This window comes from Triticum urartu, chromosome 3 (assembly GCF_003073215.2).
Source record: "Triticum urartu cultivar G1812 chromosome 3, Tu2.1, whole genome shotgun sequence".
In the NCBI taxonomy this organism is placed as follows: domain Eukaryota; kingdom Viridiplantae; phylum Streptophyta; class Magnoliopsida; order Poales; family Poaceae; genus Triticum; species Triticum urartu.
Genome location: NC_053024.1, coordinates 449,186,291 through 449,209,636, shown reverse-complemented (window position 1 = coordinate 449,209,636; position 23,346 = coordinate 449,186,291).

The window sequence follows — 23,346 nt, the reverse complement described above, 5'->3', positions numbered from 1 at the left end:
AAAGAGGTTTATTAGTCAATGGGTCTGAACCTTTCAGATCCATGTGTGCTTTACAAATCTCTATGTCATCTTGTAGATGCAGCTACCATGCGCTACTTGGAGCTATTCCAAGTAACTGCTCTACTATACGAATCCGGTTTACTACTCAGAGTCATCCGGATTAGTGTCAAAGTTTGCATCGACGTAACCCTTTACGATGAACTCTTTTACCACCTCCATAATCAAGAAAATTCCTTAGTCCACTAGTTAATAAGGATAAGTTCGACCACTGTCATGTGATCCATTCCTGGATCACTCTTGTACCCCTTGACTGACTCATGGCAAGGCACACTTCAGGTGCGCTACACAACATAGCATACTGTAGAGCCTACGTCTAAAGCATAGGGGACGACCTTCGTCATTTCTCTCTCTTATGCCGTGGTCAGGTCTTGAGTCTTACTCAATACTCACACCTTGTAACACAGCCAAGTACTCCTTCTTTGCTGATCTATTTTGAACTCCTTCAAAATCTTGTCACAGTATGTATTCATTTGAAAGTACTATTAAGCGTTTTTGATCTATCCTTATAGATCTTGATGCTCAATGTTCAAGTAGCTTAATCCAGGTTTTCCATTGAAAAACACTTTTCAAATAACCCTGTATGCTTTCCAGAAATTCTACATCATTTCTGATCAACAATATGTTAACAACATATACTCATAAAAAATGCTATAGTGCTCCCACTCACTTCTTTGGAAATACAAGTTTCTCATATACTTTGTATAAACCCAAAATCTTTGATCATCTCATCAAAGTGTACATTCCAACTCTGAGATGCTTACTACAGTCCTTAGAAGTATTGCTGGAGCTTTACATACTTGTTAGCATCTTTCAGGATTGACAAAATCTTCTGGTTGTATCACATACAACCTTTCCTCAAGAAAATCGTCGAGGAAACAATGTTTTGACATCCTATCTGCAAGATTTCATAAATAATGCAGTAACTGCTAACATAATTCCAATAGACTCTTAGCATCGCTACGAGTGAGAAAGTCTCATCGTAGTCAACTCCTTGAACTTGTCGGAAAACATCTTAACCACAAGTCGAGCTTTCTTAATGGTGACACTTACCATCATTGTCCGTCTTCCTTTTAAAATCCATCTGCACCCAATAGCCTTACGACCATCAAGTAGTTCTTCCAAAGTCTATACTTTGTTTTTATACATGGATCCTCTCTCAGATTTTATGGCCTCAAGCCATTTGTCGGAATCCGGGCCCACCATCGCTTCTCCATAGCTCGTAGGTTCATTGTTGTCTAGCAACATGACTTCCAAGACAGGATTACGTACCACTCTGAAGTAGTACGCATCCTTTTCGACCTATAAGGTTTGGTAGTGACTTGATCCGAAGTTTCATGATCACTATCATAAGCTTCCACTTCAACTGGTGTAGGTGCCACAGGAACAACTTCATGTGCCCTGCTACACACTAGTTGAAGTGAGGGTTCAATAACCTCATCAAGTCTCCATCATCCTCCCACTCAATTCTTTCGAGAGAAACTTTTCCTCGAGAAAGGACCCGTTTCTAGAAACAATCACTTTTGCTTCTGGATCTGAAATAGGAGGTATACCCAACTGTTTTGGGTATTCTATGAAGATGCATTTATCCGCTTTGGGTTCGAGCTTATCAGCCTGAAACTTTTTCACATAAGCGTTGCAACCCCAAACTTTTAAGAAACGACAGCTTAGGTTTTTGTAAACCATAGTTCATATGGTGTCGTCTCAACAGAATTGCGTGGTTCCCTATTTAAAGTGAATGCGGTTGTCTCTAATGCCTAACCCATAAACGATAGTGGTAATTCGATAAGAGACATCATGGTATGCACCATATCCAATAGGGTGCAGTTATGATGTTCGAACACACCATCACACTATGGTGTTCCAGGCGGTATTAGTTGTGAAACAATTTCCACAATGTCTTAATTGTGTGCCAAACTCGTAACTCAGATATTCATCTCTATGATCATATCATAGACATTTTATCATCTTGTCACGACGATCTTCAACTTCACTCTGAAATTACTTAAACCTTTCAATAATTCAGACTTGTGTTTCATCAAGTAAATATACTCAGCATCTACTCAAATCATCTGTGAAGTAAGAACATAACGATATCCACTGCGTGCCTCAGCACTCATTGGACTGCACACATCAAAATGTATTACTTCCAACAAGTTGCTTTCTTGTTCCATCTTACTGAAAACGAGGCCTTTCAGTCATCTTGCCTATGTGGTATGATTTGCATGTCTCAAGTGATTCAAAATCAAGTGAGTCCAAACGATCCATCTGTATGGAGTTTCTTCATGCATATGTACCAATAGACATGGTTCGCATGTCTCAATGTTTTCAAAAACGAGTGAGTCCAAAGATCCATCAATATGGAGCTTCTTCATGCGTTTTATACCAACATGACTCAAATGGCAGTGCCACAAGTATGTGGTACTATCATTACTATCTTATATCTTTTGGCATGAACATGTGTATCACTACGATCGAGATTCAATAAACCATTCATTTTAGGTGCAAGACCATTGAATGTATTATTCAAATAAATAGAGTAACCATTATTCTCCTTAAATGAATAACCGTATTGCGATAAACATAATCCAATCATGTCTCTGCTCAACGCAAACACCAAATAAAAATTATTTAGGTTTAACACCAATCCCGATGGTAGAGGGAGCATGTGATGTTTGATCACATCAACCTTGGAAACACTTCCAACACATATCGTCATCTCACCTTTAGCTAGTCTTTGCAACCTTTTATTTTGAGTTACTAACACTTAGCAACCGAACCGGTATTTTTTTACCCTGGTGCTACTAGGAGTACTAGTAAGTACACAATAGTATAACGTATATTCAAAATACCTCTGTCGACCTTGCCAGCCTTCTCATCTACCAAGTATCTAGGGTAGTTCTGCTTCAGTGACCGCTCCCCTCATTACAGAAGCACTTAGTCTCGGGTTTGGGTTCAACCTTGGGTTTCTTCACTAGAGCAGTAACTGATTTGTCGTTTCATGAAGTATCCCTTCTTTCCCTTGCCTTCTTGAAACTAGTGGTTTAACCATCAACAATTGATGCTCCTAGTTGATTTCTACTTTCGCGGTGTCAAACATCGCGAGTTGCTCAAGGATCATCATGTCTATCCCTGATATGTTATAGTTCATCACGAAGCTCTAATAGCTTGGTGGCAGTGACTATGGAGAACCATCACTATCTCATCTGGAAGATTAACACCCACTCGATTCAAGCGATTGTAGTACTCAGACAATCTGAGCACATGCTCAACGATTGAGCTTTTCTCCCTTAGTTTGCAGGCTTAAGAAACTTGTCAGAGGTCTCATACCTCTTGACGTGGGCACTAGTCTGAAATCCCAATTTCAGTCTTTGGAACATGTCATATCTTCCACGATGTTTCAAAAACGTCTTTGGTGCCACAATTCTAAACCATTAGCATTACGCACTGAACTATCACGTAGTCATCAAAACGTGTATGTCAGATGTTTCCCAACATCTACAGACGACGCTCGAGGTTCAGCACACCGAGCGGTGCATTAAGGACATAAGCCTTCTACGCAGCAATGAGGATAATCCTCAGTTGACGGACCCGGTCCGCATAATTTGTACTATCAACTTTCAACTAAATTTTCTCTAGGAACATATCTTAAACAGTAGAACTAAAGTGTAAGCTACGACATAATTTGCAAAGACCTTTTGACTATGTTCATGATAATTAAGTTCATCTGATTATTTAATGAACTCCCACTTAGATAGACATCCCTCTAGTCATCTAAGTGATACATGATCCGAGTCAACTAAGCCGTGTCCGATCATCACGTGAGACGGACTAGTTATCATCGGTGAACATCTTCATGTTGATCATATCTACTATCCGACTCATGTTCGACCTTTCGGTCTCTTGTGTCCCGAGGCCATGTCTGTACATGCTAGGCTCGTTAAGTCAACCTAAGTGTTTCGCATGTGTAAATCTGGCTTACACCCGTTGTATGCGAACGTTAGAATCTATCACACCCGATCATCACGTGGTGCTTCGAAAAAATGAACCTTCGCAATGGTGCACAGTTAGGGGGGGCACTTTCTTGAAATTCCAGTGAGGGGTCATCTTATTTATGCTACCTTCGTTCTAAGCAAATAAGATGTAAACATGACAAACATCACATGCAAATCATAAAGTGACATGATATGGCCAATATCATCTTGCGCCTTTGATCTCCATCTTCGAGGCGCGGCATGAACACCATCGTCACCGGCATGACACCAAGATCTCCATCATCATGATCTCCATCATCGTGTCTTCATGAAGTTGCCTCGCCAACTATTACTTCTACTACGATGGCTAATGGTTAGCAATAAAGTAAAAGAATTACATGGCATTTTCATTGACACGCAGGTCATAAATAAATTAAGACAACTCCTATGGCTCCTGCCGATTGTCATACTCATCGACATGCAAGTCGTGATTCCTATTACAAGAACATGATCAATCTCATACATCACATATATCATTCATCACATCCTTTTGGCCATATCACATCACATAGCATACCCTGCGAAAACAAGTTAGACGTCCTCTAATTGTTGTTGCATGTTTTACGTGGCTGCTATGGGTTTCTAGCAAGAACATTTCTTACCTACGCAAAACCACAACGGTGATATGCCAATTGCTATTTACCCTTCATAAGGACCCTTTTCATCGAATCCGATCCGACTAAAGTGGGAGAGACAGACACCTGACAGCCACCTTATGCATCAAATGCATGTCAGTCGGTGGAACCAGTCTCACGTAAGCGTACGTGTAAAGTCGGTCCGGGCCGCTTCATCCCACAATGCCGTCGGATCAAGATAAGACTAGTAACGGTAAGCAAATTGAACAAATCATTGCCCACAACTGCTTTGTGTTCTACTCGTGCATAGAATCTACGCATAGACCTAGCTCATGATGCCACTGTCGGGGAACATAGCAATAATTCAAAAATTTCCTACGTGTCACCAAGATCAATCTAGGAGATAATAGCAACGAGAGAGAGGGAGTGCATCTTCATACCCTTGAAGATCGCTAAGCGGAAGCGTTACAAGAACGCGGTTGGTGGAGTCATACACGCAGCGATTCAGATCGCGGTCGATTCCGATCTAAGCGCCGAACAACGGCGCCTCCGCGTTCAACACACGTATAGCCCGGTGACGTCTCCCGCGCCTTGATCCAGCAAGGAGAGAGGGAGAGGTTGGGGAAGACTCCGTCCAGCAGCAGCACGACGGCGTGGTGATGGTGGAGGAGGGTGGCACGCCAGCAGGGCTTCGCCAAGCACTGCAAGAGACGAGGAGGGAGAGGGGTAGGGCTGCGCCAAGAGGGAGAGAGACTTGTGTGTTCGGTAGCCCCAAAACCGCCACTATTTATAGGAGGAGGGGAGGAGGGTGCGCCCCCTCTAGGGTTCCCACCCCTAGGGGGGCGGCAGCCCTAGATGGGATGGAGGGGGCGGCCAAGAGGGGGAGAGGGGGTGCGCCCTAGGGTGGGCCTTAGGCCCATCTGCGCCTAGGGTTTCCCCCCTTCTCCTCCTAGCTGCGCCTTGGGCCCTGGTAGGAGGCGCACCAGCCCACTCAAGGGCTGGTCCCTTCCCACTCTTGGCCCATGCAAGCCTCTGGGGCTGGTGGCCCCTCCCGGTGGACCCCCGGAACCCTCATGTGGTCCCGGTACATTACCGGTGATGCCCGAAACACTTCCGGTGGTCAAAACCTCACTTCCTATATATTATCCTTTACCTCCGGACCATTCCGGAACTCCTTGTGACGTCCGGGATCTCATCCGGGACTCCAAACAACATTCGGTAACCACGCACAAACTTTCCCTATAACCCTAACATCATCGGACCTTAAGTGTGTAGATCCTACGGGTTCGGGAATCATGCAGACATGACGGAGACAACTCTCCGGCCAATAACCAACAGCGGTATCTGGATACCCATGTTGGCTCCCACATGTTCCACGATGATCTCATCGGATGAACCATGATGTCGAGGATTCAAGCAATCCTGTATACAATTCCCTTTGTCAATCGCTATGTTACTTGCCCGAGATTCGATCGTCGGTATCCCCATACCTCGTTCAATCTCATTACCGGCAAGTCTCTTTACTCATTCTGTAACGCATGATCCCATCGCTAACTCATTAGTCACATTGAGCTCATTATGATGATGCATTACCGAGTGGGCCCAAAGATACCTCTCCGTCACACGGAGTGACAAATCCCAGTCTCGATTCGTGCCAACTCAACAGACACTTTCAGAGATACCTGTAGTGTGCCTTTATAGCCACCCAGCTACGTTGTGACGTTTGGCAGACCCAAAGCATTCCTACGGTATCTGGGAGTTGCACAATCTCATGGTCTAAGGAAATGATACTTGACATTAGAAAAGCTTTAGCAAACGAACTATACGATCTTGTGCTATGCTTAGGATTGGGTCTTGTCCATCACATCATTCTCCTGATGATGTGATCCCGTTATCAACGACATCCAATGTCCATGGTCAGGAAACCATAACCATCTATTGATCAACGAGCTAGTCAACTAGAGGCTTACTAGGGACAAGTTGTGGTCTATATATTCACACATGTATTACGGTTTCCAGTTAATACAATTATAGCATGAACAATAGACAATTATCATGAACAAGGAAATACAATAATAACCATTTTATTATTGCCTCTAGGGCATATTTCCAACACTTATATATTGGGCATCAAGATCTATAGAGATAGATCAAGACGCTTAATTGGACTTTCACAAAGCACATACCTTAATAAAGTTTTGAAGGAGTTCAAAATGGATTAGTCAAAGAAAGGGTTCTTGCCTGCGTTACAAGGTGTGAAGTTGAGTCAGAGTCAATGCCCGACTACTGCAGAAGATAGAGAGAAAATGGAAGTCATTCCCTATGCCTCAGCCATAGGTTCTATCATGTATGTAATGTTGTGTACCAGACCTGATGTGTACCTTGCCATTAGTTTAGTAGGGAGGTACCAAAGTAATCCAGGAGTGGATCACTGGATAGCGGTCAAGAACATTCTGAAATACCTGAAAAGGTCTAAGGATATGTTTCTCATTTATGGAGGTGACAAAGAGCTTGTCGTAAACGGTTACGTCAATGCAAGCTTTGACACTGATCCGGATGACTCTAAGTCGCAAACCTGATACGTATTTATATTAAATGGTGGAGCTGTCAGTTGGTGCAGTTCCAAGCAGAGCGTCGTGGCGGGATCTATGTGTAAAGCGGAGTACATAGCTGCTTCAGAAGCAGCAAATGAATGAGTCTGGATGAAGGAGTTCATATCCGATCTAGGTGTAATACCTAGTGCATCGGGTCCAATGAAAATCTTTTGTGACAATACTGGTGCAATTGTATTGGCAAAGGAATCCAGATTTCACAAGAGAACCAAGCACATCAAGAGATGCTTCAATTCCATCTGCGATCAATTCAAAGAGGGAGACATAGAGATTTGCAAGATACATATGGATCTGAATGTTGCAGAACCGTTGACTAAGCCTCTCTCACAAGCAAAACATGATCAGCACCAAGACTCCATGGGTGTTAGAGTCATTACTATGTAATCTAGATTATTGACTCTAGTGCAAGTGGGAGACTGAAGGAAATATGCCCTAGAGGCAATAATAAAGTTGTTATTTATATTTCCTTATATCATGATAAATGTTTACTATTCATGCCAGAATTGTATTAACCGGAAACTTAGTACATGTGTGGGTACATAGACAAACAGAGTGTCCCTAGTATGCCTCTACTTAACTAGCTCGTTAATCAAAGATGGTTAAGTTTCCTAGCCATAGACATGTGTTGTCATTTGATGAACGGGATCACTTCATTAGAGAATGATGTGATGGACAAGACCCATCCGTTAGCTTAGCATAATGATCGTTTAGTTTTTCTGCTATTGCTTTCTTCATGACATATACATGTTCCTCACACTATGAGATTATGCAACTCTGGAATACCAGAGGAACACCTTGTGTGCTATCAAACATCACAACGTAACTGGGTGATTATAAAGATGCTCTACAGGTGTCTCCAATTGTGTTTGTTGAGTTGGCATAGATCGAGATTAGGATTTGTCACTCCGTGTAACGGAGAGGTATCTCTGGGCCCTCTCGGTAATGAACAACACTATGAGCCTTGCAAGCAATGTGACTAATGAGTTAGTCACAGGATGATGCATTACGAAACGAGTGAAGAGACTTGTCGGTGATGAGATTGAACTAGGTATGATGATACCGACGATCGAATCTCGGGCAAGTAACATACCGATGACAAAGGGAACAACGTATGTTGTTATGGTGTTTGGCCGATAAAGATCTTTGTAGAATATGTAGGAACCAATATGAGCATCCAGGTTCCACTACTGGTTATTGACCGAAGATATGTCTCGGTCATTTATACATAGTTCTCGAACCCATAGGGTCCACACGCTTAACGTTCGATGACGATTTGTATTATGAGTTTCATGTTTTGATGAATCGAAGTTTGTTCGGAGTCTCAGATGAGATCAGGGACATGACGAGGAGTCTCAAAATGGTCGAGACATAAAGATTCATATATTGGAAGGTTACATTCGGACACCTGAATTGTTCGGGTCGTTTCAGATAACTTTCAGAGTACCGGGGGTTACCGGACCCCCCCCCCCCGGGGAAGTTCATAGGCCTTCACGGGCCCTAGTGGAAAGGAGAGGAGGGCCACAAGGGAGGCCGCGCCCCCATGGCCAGTCTGAATTGGACTAGGGAGGGGGCGGCGCCCCCTCTTTCCTTCTCCCCCCTTCCTCCTTCCCTCCTTCTCCCTCTCTTGGATGGAAGGGACTCCAACTAGGATTGGGAATCCTAGTTGGACTCCCCATGGCACGCGCCCCCTCTAGGCCAGCCTCCTCCTCCTCCCCCTTTATATACGTGGGAGGGCCCCCCCCCCCAAAGGACACACAAGTTTCTCTTAGCCCTGTGTGGTGCCCCCCTCCACAGTTACACACATCGGTCATATCGTCGTAGTGCTTAGGAGAAGCCCTGCGCCGATAACTTCATCATCACCGTCACCACGCCGTCGTGCTAAGGGAACTCTCCCTCGGCCTCAAATGGATCAAGAGCTTGAGGGACGTCATCGAGCTGAACGTGTGCTGAACATGGAGGTGCCGTACGTTCGGTACTTGGGTCGGTTGGATCGCGAAGACGTTCGACTACATCAACCGCGTTACTAAATGCTTCCGCTATCGGTCTACGTAGACACACTCTCCCCGCTCGTTGTTATGCTTCTTCTAGATAGATCTTGCGTGATCGTAAGATTTTTTTTGAAATACTACGTTCCCCAACACTTCTCTCGTCTGATGAACTATATATTCATTGATTACCTCGACAAGTTCGCCATGGTTCATCTAGATGATATCCTTGTATTTTCCAAGAACAAAGAAGAGCATGTTGAACATCTTCGTCTTGTGCTAGAGACGCTTCGAGAGCATTAACTCTATGATAAGTATTCCAAGTGTGAATTCTGGCTTCCCGAAGTAACTTATCTTGGGCATGTCATCTCTAAGGATGATATTTCCATCAACCCAGAACAAGTCGAGGCTATTCTTGATTGGACACCTCCGAAGAATGTCAAGCAAGTCAGAAGTTTTCTCAGACTCGCTAGCTATTGCCGTCGATTTGTCGAGAACTTCTCCAAGATTGCCAGGCCTCTGACTAACCTGTTGTATAAGGGCGTCAAGTTCCAATGGACACACAAATGTCAGGAAAGTTTCGAGGCACTCAAAGACAAGTTGACTTCTGCCCTAGTGCTTGCTCCACCTGATACTAAGGACTTCATCATTTATGCACTAACCTCGAGCTTGCTGCCGTCGTTCATGCACTAAAGCAGTGGCGACATTACCTTCTCGGTAATCGTTGTGAGATCTTCACCGATCACCAAAGTCTGAAGTACCTGTTTACTCAGCCAGACCTAAACCTCCGTCAGCAGAGATGGATGGAGACTGTTGCAGACTTTGACATGGGTATTTCCTATACACTAGGCAAGGCTAATGTAATGGCTAATGCCTTGAGCAGCAAGTCTTACTACAACCACCTCCAGATTCACAAAGTTCAATCCTCACTTGTTGAAGAATTCAGAAAGCTGAACCTCCATATAGTTCCTCCTGGTGCACTCGCTCCCCCTCCTCTAGAGTGCCGTAATATGAACCTCCTGAAGGAAATATGCCCTGGAGGCAATAATAAAGTTGTTATTTATATTTCCTTATATCATGATAAATTTATATTATTCATGCTAGAATTGTATTAACCGGAAACTTAGTACATGTGTGAATACATAGACAAACAGAGTGTCACTAGTTTGCCTCTACTTGACTAGCTCGTTGAATCAATGATGGTTATGTTTCCTAACCATAGACATGAGTTTCCATTTGATTAATGGGATCACATCATTAGAGAATGATGTGATTGACTTGACCCATCCGTTAGCTTAGCACGATGATCGTTTAGTTTGTTGCTATTGCTTTCTCCATAACTATACATGTTCCTATGACTATGATATCATGCAACTCCCGAATACCGGAGGAACACTTTGTGTGCTACCAAACATCACAGCGTAAATGGGTGATTATAAAGGTGCTCTACAGGTGTCTCCGATGGTGTTTGTTGAGTTGGCATGGATCAAGATTAGGATTTGTCACTCCGATTGTCGGAGAGGTATCTCTGGACCCTCTCGGTAATGTACATCACAATAAGCCTTGCAAGAAATGTAACTATCGAGTTAGTTATGGGATGTAGCATTACAGAACGAGTAAAGAGACTTGCCGGTAACAAGATTGAACTAGGTATTGAGATACCGACGATCGAATCTCGGGCAAGTAACATACCGATGACAAAGGGAACAACGTATATCGTTATGCGGTTTGACCGATAAAGATCTTCATAGAATATGTAGGATCCAATATGAGCATCCAGGTTTCGCTATTGGTTATTGACTGGAGACATGTCTCGGTCATGTCTACATAGTTCTCGAACCCGTAGGGTCCGCATGCTTAACGTTCGGTGACGATAGGTATTATGAGTTTATGTGTTTTGATGTACCAAAGGTAATTCAGAGACCCGGATTTGATCACGGACATGACGAGGAGTCTCGGAATGGTCAAGACGTAAAGATCAATATATTGGAAGCCTATATTTGGACATCGGAATGGTTCCGAGTGGTTCGGGCATTTTTCCGGAGTGCTGGGAGGTTATCGGAACCCCCCGGGGAGTATATGGGCCTTATTGGGCCTTAGTGGAATAGAGGAGAGGGAAGGGAAAAGAGGGAGGCATGCCCCCAAGCCCAATCCAAATTGGTAGGTGGGCCGGCCCCCTTTCCTTCCTCCCTCTCTCCTCCTTCCTTCCTCTCCTACTCCTACTTGGAAAGGCGGGAATCCTACTCCTAGAGGGAGTAGGACTCCCCTAGGGCGCGCCATAGAGAGGGTCGGCCCTTCCCCTCCTTCACCCCTTTATATATGAGGGAGGGGGCACCCCATAGACACGCAAGTTGATCATTGATCTTTTAGCCGTGTGCGGTGCCCCCCTCCACCATAATCCACCTTGGTTATATCGTAGCGGTGCTTAGGTGAAGCCCTGTTTCGGTAGCATCATCATCACCGTCATCACGTCATCGTGCTGATGAAACTCTTCCTCAAAGCTCTACTGGATCGTGAGTTCGCGGGACGTCACTGAGCTGAACGTGTGCAGATCGTGAAGGTGTCGTACCTTTGGTGCTAGATCGGTCGATCGTGAAGACGTACGACTACATCAACCGCGTTGTCATAACGCTTCCTCTTATAGTCTACGAGGGTATGTAGAAGATACTCTCCCCTCTCGTTGTTATACATCACCATGATCTTGCGTGTGCGTAGGAATTTTTTTGAAATTACAGCGTTCCCCAACAGTGGCATCCGAGCCGGGTTTATGCGTAGATGTTATATGCACGAGTAGAACACAAAGGAGTTGTGGGCATGGGTATATACATATTGCTTGCCGTCACTAGTTGATTCTTGATTCAGTGGCATTGTTGGATGAAGCGGCCCAGACCGACATTACGTGTACGCTTAAGCGAGACTGGTTCTACCGACGTGCTTCGCACACAGGTGGCTAGTGGGCGTCTATTTCTCTAGCTTTAGTTGAATCGGATTCAATGAACAGGATTCTTTCTGAAGATCAAAAAGCAACCACTATACCGCGTTGTGGTTTTCGATGCGTAGGTCAGAACGGTTCTTGCTCAGCCCGTAGCAGCCACATAAAACTTGCAACGACAAAGTAGAGGACGTCTAACTTGTTTTTGCAAGGCATGTTGTGATGTGATATGGTCAAGTCATGATGCTAAATTTTATTGTATGAGTTGATCATGTTTTGTAACACAGTTATCGGCAACTGGCAGGAGCCATATGGTTGTCGCTTTATTGTATGAAATGCAATCGCCATGTAATTGCTTTACTTTATCACTAAGCGGTAGCGATAGTCGTAGAGCCAATAGTTGGCGAGATGACAATGATGCTTCGATGGAGATCAAGGTGTCAAGATGGTGACGATGGTGATCATGACGGTGCTTTGGAGATGGAGATCAAAGGCACAAGATGATGATGACCATATCATATCACTTATATTGACTGCATGTGATGTTTATCCTTTATACATCTTATTTTGCTTAGTTAGATGGTAGAATTATAAGGTGATCTCTCACTAAATTTCAAGGTATAAGTGTTCTCCCTGAGTATGAACCGTTGCTACAGTTCGTCGTGTCGAGACACCACATGATGATCAGGTGTGATAAGCTCTACGTTCACATACAACGGGTGCTAGCCAGTTTTGCACATGCGGAATACTCGGGTTAAACTTGACGAGCCTAGCATATGCAGATATGGCCTCTGAACACTGGAGACCGAAAGGTCGAGCGTGAATCATATAGTAGATATGATCAACATAGTGATGTTCAGCATTGAAAACTACTCCATCTCACGTGATGATCTGACATGGTTTAGTTGATATGTATCACGTGATCACTTAGATGATTAGAGAGATGTCTATCTCAGTGGGAGTTCTTAAGTAATTTGATTAATTGAACTTTAATTTATCATGAACTTAGTACCTGATAGTATTTTGCATGTCTATGTTATTGTAGATAGATGGCCCGTGATGTTGTTCCGTTGAATTTTAATGCGTTCCTAGAGAAAGCTAAGTTGAAAGATGATGGTAGCAATTACGCGGACTAGGTCTGTAACTTGAGGATTATCCTCATTGCTGCACAGAAGAATTACGTCCCGGAAGCACCGCTAGGTGACAAACCCGCTGCAGGAGCAACGCCAGATGTTATGAACACCTTGTAGAGCAAAGCTGATGACTACTCGATAGTTCAGTGTGCCATGCTTTACGGCTTAGAACCGGGACTTCAATGATGTTTTGAACGTCATGGAGCACATGAGATGTTCCAGGAGTTGAAGTTAATATTTCAAGCAAATGCCCGGATTGAGAGTATGAAGTCTCCAATAAGTTATATAGCTGCAAGATGGAGGAGAATAGTTCTGTCAGTGAACATATACTCAGAATGTCTGGGTACCACAACCACTTGACTCAACTAGGAGTTAATCTTCCTGATGATAGTGTCATTGACAGAGTTCTTCAATCACTGCCACCAAGCTACAAAAGCTTCATGATGAACTATAATATGCAAGGGATGGATAAGACAATTCCTGAGCTCTTCGCAATGCTAAAGGTTGCGGAGGTAGAAATCAAGAAGGAGCATCAACTGTTGATGGTCAAAAAGACCACCAGTTTCAAGAAAAAGGGTAAAGGGAAGAAGGGGAACTTCAAGAAGAACAACAAGCCAGTTGCTTCTCAAGTGAAGAAACCCAAGTTTGGACCTAAGCCTGAGACTGAGTGCTTCTACTACAAAGGAACTGGTCACTGAAAGCGGAACTGCCCCAAGTATTTGGCGGAGAAGAAGGATGGCAAAGTGAAAGGTATATTTGATATACATGTTATTGATGTGTACCTTACTAATGCTCGCAGTAGTGCATGGGTATTTGATACCGGTCCAGTTGCTAACATTTGCAACTTGAAACAGGGGCTACGAATTAAGCGAAGATTGGCTAAGGACAAGGTGACGATGCGCGTGGGAAATGGTTCCAAAGTCGATGTGATCGCCGTCGGCACGCTACCTCTACATCTACCTTCGGGATTAGTATTAGACCTAAATAATTGTTATTTGGTGCCAGCATTGAGCATGAACATTATATCTGGATCTTGTTTGATGCGAGACGGTTATTCATTTAAATCAGAGAATAATGGTTGTTCTATTTATATGAGTAATATCTTTTATGGTGATGCACCCCTAATGAGTGGTCTATTTTTACTAAATCTTGATAGTAGTGATACACATATTCATAGTATTGAAGACAAAAGATGCAGAGTTGATAATGATAGTGCAACTTATTTATGGAACTACCATTTAGGTCATATTGGTGTAAAGCGCATGAAGAAACTCCATTCTGATGGAGTTCTGGAATCACTTGATTATGATTCACTTGGTACTTGCGAACCATGCCTCATGGGCAAGATGACTAAAACTCCGTTCTCCGGAACAATGGAGCGAGCAACAGAGTTATTGGAAATCATACATACTGATGTATGTGGTCCAATGAACATTGAAGCTCGCGGCGGATATCATTATTTTGTCACCTTCAAAGATGATTTGAGCAGATATGGGTATATCTACTTAATGAAACAAAAGTCTGAAACATTTGAAAAGTTCAGAGAATTTCAGAGTGAAGTGGAAAATCATTGTAACAAGAAAATCAAGTTTCTATGATCTGATCGTGGAGGCAAATATTTGAGTTATGAGTTTGGACATCATTTGAAACAATGCGGAATAGTTTCGCAACTCACGCCACCTGGAACACCACATCGTAATGGTGTGTCCGAACGTCGTAATCGTACTTTACTAGACGTGGTGCAATCTATGATGTCTCTCACTGATTTGCCGCTATCGTTTTGGGGTTACGCTTTAGAGACACCTACATTCACGTTAAATAGGGCACCATCTAAATCCGTTGAGATGACACCTTATGAACTGTGGTTTGGCAAGAAACCTAAGTTGTCATTTCTTAAAGTTTGGGGCTGCGATGCTTATGTGAAAAAGCTTCAACCTGATAAGCTCGAACCCAAATCGGAGAAAGGTGTCTTCATAGGATACCCAAAGGAGACTGTTGGGTACACCTTCTATCACAGATCCGAAGGCAAGATATTCGTTGCTAAGAATGGATCCTTTCTAGAGAAGGAGTTTCTCTCGAAAGAAGTGAGTGGTAGGAAAGTAGAACTTGATGAGGTAATTGTACCTTCTCCCTTGTTGGAAAGTAGTTCATCACTAAAATCAGTTCCAGTGATTCCTACACCAGTAAGTGAGGAAGCTAATGATGATGATCATGAAACATCTGATCAAGTTACTACCGAACCTCGTAGGTCAACCAGAGTAAGATCCGCACCAGAGTGGTACGGTAATCCTGTTCTGGAAGTCTTGTTACTTGACCATGACGAACCTACGAACTATGAGGAAGCAATGATGAGCCCAGATTCCGCAAAATGGCTTGAGGTCATGAAATTTGAGATGGGATCCATGTATGAGAACAAAGTATGGACTTTGGTTGACTTGCCCGATGATCGCCAGGCCATAGAAAATAAATGGATCTTCAACAAGAAGACTGGCGCTGACGGTAATGTTACTGTCTACAAAGCTCGACTTGTTGCGAAAGGTTTGCGACAAGTTCAAGGAGTTGACTATGATGAGACCTTCTCACCTGTAGTGATGCTTAAGTCAGTCCGAATCATGTTAGAATTTGCCGCATTTTATGATTATGAAATTTGGCAAATGGATGTCAAAACTGCATTCCTTAATGGATACCTTAAAGAAGAGTTGTATATGATGCAACGAGAAGGTTTTGTCGGTACAAAAGGTGCTAACAAAGTGTGCAAGCTCTAGCGATCCATTTATGGATTGGTGCAAGCCTCTCGGAGTTGGAATATACGCTTTGATAGTGTGATCAAAGCATATGGTTTTATACAGACTTTTGGAGAAGCCTGTATTTACAAGAAAGTGAGTGGGAGCTCTGTAGCATTTTTGATATTATATGTGGATGACATATTGTTGATCGGAAATGATACTGAATTTCTGAATAGCATAAAAGGATACTTGAATAAGAATTTTTCAATGAAATACCTCGGTGAAGTTTCTTATATATTGGGCATCAAGATCTATAGAGATAGATCAAGACGCTTAATTGGACTTTCACAAAGCACATACCTTGATAAAGTTTTGAAGAAGTTCAAAATGGATCAGGCAAAGAAAGGGTTCTTGCTTGTATTACAAGGTGTGAAGTTGAGTCAGAATCAATGCCCGACCACTTCAAAAGATAGAGAGAAAATGAAAGGTGTTCCCTATGCTTCAGCCATAGGCTCTATCATGTATGCAATGCTGTGTACCAGACCTAATGTGTGCCTTGCTATAACTTTAACAAGGAGGTACCAAAGTAATTCAGGAGTGGATCACTGGACAACGGTTAAGAACATCCTAAAATGCGTGAAAAGGACTAAGGATATGTTTCTCGTATATGGAGGTGACAAAGAGCTCGTCGTAAACGGTTACATTGATGCAAGCTTTGACACTGTTCCGGATGACTCTAAGTCACAAACCGGATACGTGTGTTTATTAAATGGTAGAGCTATCACTTGGTGCAGTTCCAAGTAGAGCATCGTGGCGGGATCTACGTGTGAAGCGGAATACATAGCTGCTTCGGAAGTAGCAAATGAAGGAGTCTGGATGAAGGAGTTCATATCCGATCTAGGTGTCATCCCTAGTGCATAGGGTCCAATGAAAATCTTTTGTGACAATACTGGAGCAATTGCCTTGGCAAAGGAATCCAGATTTCACAAAAGAACCAAGCACATCAAGAGACGCTTCAATTCCATCCGCGATCAAGTCAAGGAGGGAGACATAGAGATTTGCAAGATACATACGGATCTGAATGTTGCAGACCCATTGACTAAGCCTCTCTCACGAGCAAAGCATGATCAGCACCAAGACTCCATGGGTGTTAGAATCATTATTGTGTAATCTAGATTATTGACTCTAGTGCAAGTGGGAGACTGAAGGAAATATGCCCTAGAGGCAATAATAAAGTTGTTATTTATATTTCCTTATATCATGATAAATGTTTATTATTCATGCTAGAATTCTATTAACCGGAAACTTAGTACATGTGTGAATACATAGACAAACAGAGTGTCACTAGTTTGCCTTTACTTGACTAGCTCGTTGAATCAATGATGGTTATGTTTCCTAACCATAGACATGAGTTGTCATTTGATTAATGGGATCACATCAATAGAGAATGATGTGATTGACTTGGCCCATCCGTTAGCTTAGCACGATGATCGTTTAGTTTGTTGCTATTGCTTTCTCCATAACTATACATGTTCCTATGACTATGAAATCATGCAACTCCCGAATACCAGAGGAACACTTTGTGTGCTACCAAATGTCACAACGTAACTGGGTGATTATAAAGGTGCTCTACAGGTGTCTCTGATGGTGTTTGTTGAGTTAGCATGGATCAAGATTAGGATTTGTCACTCCGATTGTCGGAGAGGTATGTATGGACCCTCTCGGTAATGTACATCACAATAAGCCTTGCAAGCAATGTAACTAATGAGTTAGTTATGGGATGTAGAATTAAGGAACGAGTAAAGAGACTTGCCGGTAACGAGATTGAACTAGGTATTGAGATACCGACGATCGAATCTTGGGCAAGTAACATACCGATGACAAAGGGAACAACGTATACCGTTATGCGGTTTGACCGATAAAGATCTTTGTAGAATATGTAGGAGCCTATATGAGCATCTAGGTTCCGCTATTGGTTATTGACCGGAGACATGTTTCGGTCATGTCTACATAGTTCTCAAACCCGTAGGGTCCGCACGCTTAACGTTCAGTGACGATCGGTATTATGAGTTTATGTGTTTTGATGTACCGAAGGTAGTTCCGAGTCCCGGATTTGATCACGGACATGACGAGGAGTCTCAGAATGGTTGAGATGTAAATATCGATATATTGGAAGCCTATATTTGGACATCGGAATGGTTCCCAGTGGTTCGGGCATTTTTCCGGAGTACCGGGAGGTTACCGGAACCCCTCGGGGAGTATATGGCCTTATTGGGCCTTAGTGGAATAGAGGACAGGGAAGGGAAAAGAGGGAAGCGCGCCCCCAAGCACAATCCGAATTGGGAGGGGGGCCGGCCCCCCTTTCCTTCCTCCCTCTCTCCTCCTTCCTTCCTCTCCTACTCCTACTTGGAAAGGGGGGAATCCTACTCCCGGAGGGAGTAGGACTCCCCTAGGGCGCGCCATAGAGAGGGCCGGCCCTCCCCCTCCTCCACTCCTTTATAAACGGGGGAGGGGGCACCCCATAGACACACAAGTTGATCATTGATCTTTTAGCCGTGTGCGGTGCCCCCTCCACCATAATCCACCTCGGTTATATCATAGCGGTGCTTAGGCGAAGCCCTGTTCCGGTAGCATCATCATCACCGTCATCACGCTGTCGTGCTGAGGAAACTCTTCCTCGAAGCTCTACTGGATCTTGAGTTCGCGGGACGTCACCGAGCTGAACGTGTGTAGATCGCGGAGGTGCCGTACCTTTGGTGCCAGACCGGTCGATCGTGAAGACGTACGACTACATCAACTGCGTTATCATAACGCTTCCACCTACGGTCTATGAGGGTACGTAGACGATACTCTCCCTTCTCGTTGCTATGCATCACCATGATCTTGCGTGTGCGTTGGAATTTTTTTGAAATTACTGCGTTCCCCAACACCTCCACGTTGTTTCCCAGGGTTCTCTCAATACCCTGGTTGCTAAACCTGATCTCGTGGACATCATCAAAACGTTACAGAATTATGACTCTCAAGCCCACAAGATTAAGAGCTACCTTGCTGAAGGAAGGCCCTTGTTCTTCACTGTTGTTGATGATGACATCTTTTATTTCAAGGGCCGCCTAGTGGTGCCATGTTCAGAGGAAAACCATGATATGACACAGGAGGTTATGAAAGAAGCACGTGACACGCCTCTGTCTATCCATCCTGGTAGTACAAAGATGTACCAAGACATCTGTCAGAGATTCTGGTGGTCTAATACGAAGCAAGACATTGCTCGTTATGTTGCTGAGTGTGACGTTTGCCGTCGTATCAAAGCAGAACATCAAAGGCCTGCTGGTACTCTGCAACCTATCTCTATCCTGAATGGAAATGGTACAATATCCGTGACGAGTGGCTTGCCCGGCACCTTGGACAAGAAAAGCCGAAGTCTATGGTAGCACTCACGACACTCATGACCTGCTTTTGCGCGGGAGAAGACAGCTGGCTTGCTCGTAGCAACAATATGACCAAGAACCCTGGTAATTCGGATACCAGGGACAGTAGTGGCAGGTCACGTCGCAACAAGCAGAAGCGCCGCATTAACGGCGACAATGCTGAGGATACGGTAGTTAATGCCGGATTCAGAGGCTCTAAATCCGGTCAGCAGAAAAAGCCATTCAAAAGGAATCCTAGGGGCTCGTCCAGTTTGGACCGAATACTCGACCGCTTGTGCCAGATACATGGCACCCCTGAAAATCCGGGCAATCACACCAACAGAGATTGTTGGGTGTTCAAGCAGGCAGGCAAGTTAAACGCCGAAAATGAAGACAAGGGGCTGCATAGCGATGACGACGAGGAGCCCCGGCCGCCGAACAACAGTGGACAGAAGGGGTTTCCCCCACAAGTGTGGATGGTGAACATGATATACGCAACCCACGTCCCCAAAAGGGAGCGGAAGCGCGCGTTAAGGGACGTATACGCGGTAGAGCCAGTCGCCCCAAAGTTCAACCCATGGTCCTCCTGCCCGATCACCTTTGATCGAAGGGACCATCCCACTAGCATCCATCATGGCGGATTCGTTGCATTGGTTCTAGACCCAATTATTGATGGATTTCATCTCACTAGAGTCCTTATGGACGGCGGCAGTAGCCTGAACCTGCTTTACCAGGATAAAGTGCAGAAAATGGGCATAGATCCCTCGAGGATTAAGCCCACCAAAACGACCTTTAAAGGCGTAATACCAGGTGTAGAGGCCAACTATACAGGCTCAGTCACACTTGAAGTGGTCTTCGGATCTCCGGATAATTTCCGAAGCGAGGAGTTAATCTTCGACATAGTCCCATTCCGCAGTGGCTATCACGCACTGCTCGGGCGAACCGCATTCGCCAAGTTCAATGCGGTACCGCACTACACATACCTTAAACTCAAGATGCCAGGCCCTCGAGGAGTAATTACGGTCAATGGAAACACCGAACGCTCCCTCCGAATGGAGGAGCACACGGTGGCCCTTGCAGCGGAAGTACAAAGCAGCCTCTCCAGGCAGTTCTCCAGTCCGGCCATTAAACGACCGGACACCGTCAAGCGCGCCCGGAGTAACCTACAACAAGACCGCCTGGCACGATCCGAGCAGGCGTAGCAATGCGGCCCCAACCCCAGCCCTGGCAAAAATGCGACACCAGTACTTCGCGTACATAACTACACTCTAGAAATACCATGGGTACAGGGGAAGGGGCACCATCACGGCACGCCCGAAACACGGCTTAAACCGCACCAGGGGCTGCCGATTTTTTAATTTTCTCTTACTTTCAGGACTCCACACTTCGGAAGGCCTGTTCGGCAGTTCAATTGCCGCACAAACAATGCAAGAACCAGGGAAGCAGACAAGCCACGCCGCATTACGGAACTCCCAGGTGGTCTCTATCACGAGCAGTATACTTGTTTCGCATACTATTCCGCAGCTTGCCCCTGGAATGGACATGTTACATAGTCCAACCTTTTGCTTATCGCATTATTTGTATCGTTCTGCTTTGATCGCAGCCCTCTTTAATAAACAGTGCATAGCTTTTGTCTATTTTTGCATTACTCTTTATATATATATATATATATATATATATGTTCCTTAACGACATATTGCACCCGTACACTTTGGTACGGCCTAAATACACCAGGGGCTTTAGTACCCCTCAATATGGTGTGAGAAGTCCGAACACTTTAACAAGTGCGGCACCCCGAACTTATAGCATTATATGCATTGGCTCCGAATCATGTCTTGGGTCAATAGTTGGGTTTGCCCGGCTCCTTTGTTTTGGTGCCTTACGTTCCGCTATATCGGCTAAGGTAGCACTAGGAGAACCACTGCGATTGTGCCCCAGTTGAGCTGGGTCAAGCACCTCAGTGGAGAAAGCTAAAACTGACTGTCATGATGAAGCGAGAGCTGGTCGCTGTTCGAGAGGTTTTTCGAGTCCCTAATGACTTATGCCGCTTAGAGCGAGGAGCCGGCTCTGTCCGGCCAAGGCGTGGATAGCGCCCCGAACTCGGTCTTCCGAATACCAGGGGCTTCACAGAAATCTAAAATTGTAGAATTCTATGGCTAAGTGAGAGTGTTCACGCATTATAGTCCGGTTGCCTTGTTCGTTGGGCTGAGCGCCTCCCTCGAAGGACCCAAACATGGGAAAAAGAGAGCTCGGGTTTATCCCCGAACACCCCAGCACTAGCGGCACGGGGGCAGAAGCCGACGACTTGCCATCTCTCAGAATTGATAAACAGCCGCATAGAAGGTAATATTTTAAATTCCAACAGCATTGCTTAGCGCATATGAACAAGTTTTCAGCGCACAGGACAAAACGAGCAAGTTTCACTCAAAAATTACATCCCTAGAACATTCATCCGCCACAAGGCAGGCACCCTTCAGAACATCCTTATAATAATTCACGGGCTTGCGATGCTCTTTCCCCGGCGGTGGCCTGTCCTTCACAAGCTTCTCAGCATCCAGCTTGCCCCAGTGCACCTTAGCACGGGCAAGGGCCCTACAGGCACCTTCAATGCAGACGGAGCGCTTGATGACTTCGAGCCTTGGACAGGCCTCCACCAGCCGCCGCACCAGCCCGAAATAGCTCCCAGGCAGAGCCCCTCCAGGCCACAGCCGAACTATGAGGCCCTTCATGGCCTGTTCGGCCGCCTTGTGGAGCTCGACCAGTTGCTTCAGCTGGTCGCTTAGGGGCACGGGGTGTCCGGCCTCAGCATACTAAGACCAGAACACCTTCTCTGTCGAGCTTCCCTCCTCGGCTCAATAGAATGCGGCGGCATCGTACACACTCCGGGGAAGATCTGCGAACACTCCTGGAGAGCTCCGGATTCGGGTAAGTAATAAGTAACTCACGTTTATGTGTCTGCTTTGCATAAAGAATGCCTTACCCGCCGCTATCTTCTTCACCTCATCCAACTCCTGGAGGGTCTTCTGGGATTCGGCCTTGGCAGACTTGGCATTTTCAATAGCCACCGCGAGCTCGGACGCTCGCATCTTTGAGTCAAGCTCCAAACTCTCATGTTTTTCCATGAGAGCCTGGAGCTCTTGCCGTACCTTGCCAACCTCGGCCTCATACTTCTCCCGCTCGGTGCGCTCCGTGGCCACCCTCTTCTCGGCCTCGACCAGCACTTGCTTAAGGGTCGCCACCTCAGACGTGGCCCCTACAATAGCCACGATAATCCTGTCATTTTTTGCAATTGCACCTTTTTATATATATTTAAACAAGGTATTTCTTACCTTCATTGTCCTCGAGCTGCTTCTTGGCACGCCCGAGCTCTTGCTCGGACCGCTCGAGGTTCTGCTTTAGCGTGTCCACTTCCGCAGTCAGTGCAGCGGACGCAAGCAGAGAAGCCCGCATACGCATAATGACTCCTTTTTGTTAGACTCCTGCGAATTTTATTTGATCCAATATTCGGCTTTTCTTCCTGAACGCCAAACAGAGCATCAGGGGCTACTGTCTATGCGGTAATATTATTTACACATTCTTTACTTACCTCAAAGCCTGTTAAAAGGCTAGCACAAGCTTCAGTCAGTCCGCTCTTGGCGGACTGAACCTTCTGGACCACCGCACTCATAATGGTGCGGTGCTCCTCGTCGATGGAGGCGCCATGGAGCTCCTCCAACCCATTGTCCGGCGCCTCCGGTTGGACGGGGGTCATCGGCACGGTGGGCTTGCTCCTCTTGGAAGGAGGTCCCCTGCCGGACTCTGGAACTTTGAAGGTTCCGGAGCGGTGTCCGGCCTAGAGCCGGACTTGGAGCCCTGGGGGGTTTCATCCCCTTTACTCCTGGAGTCCGG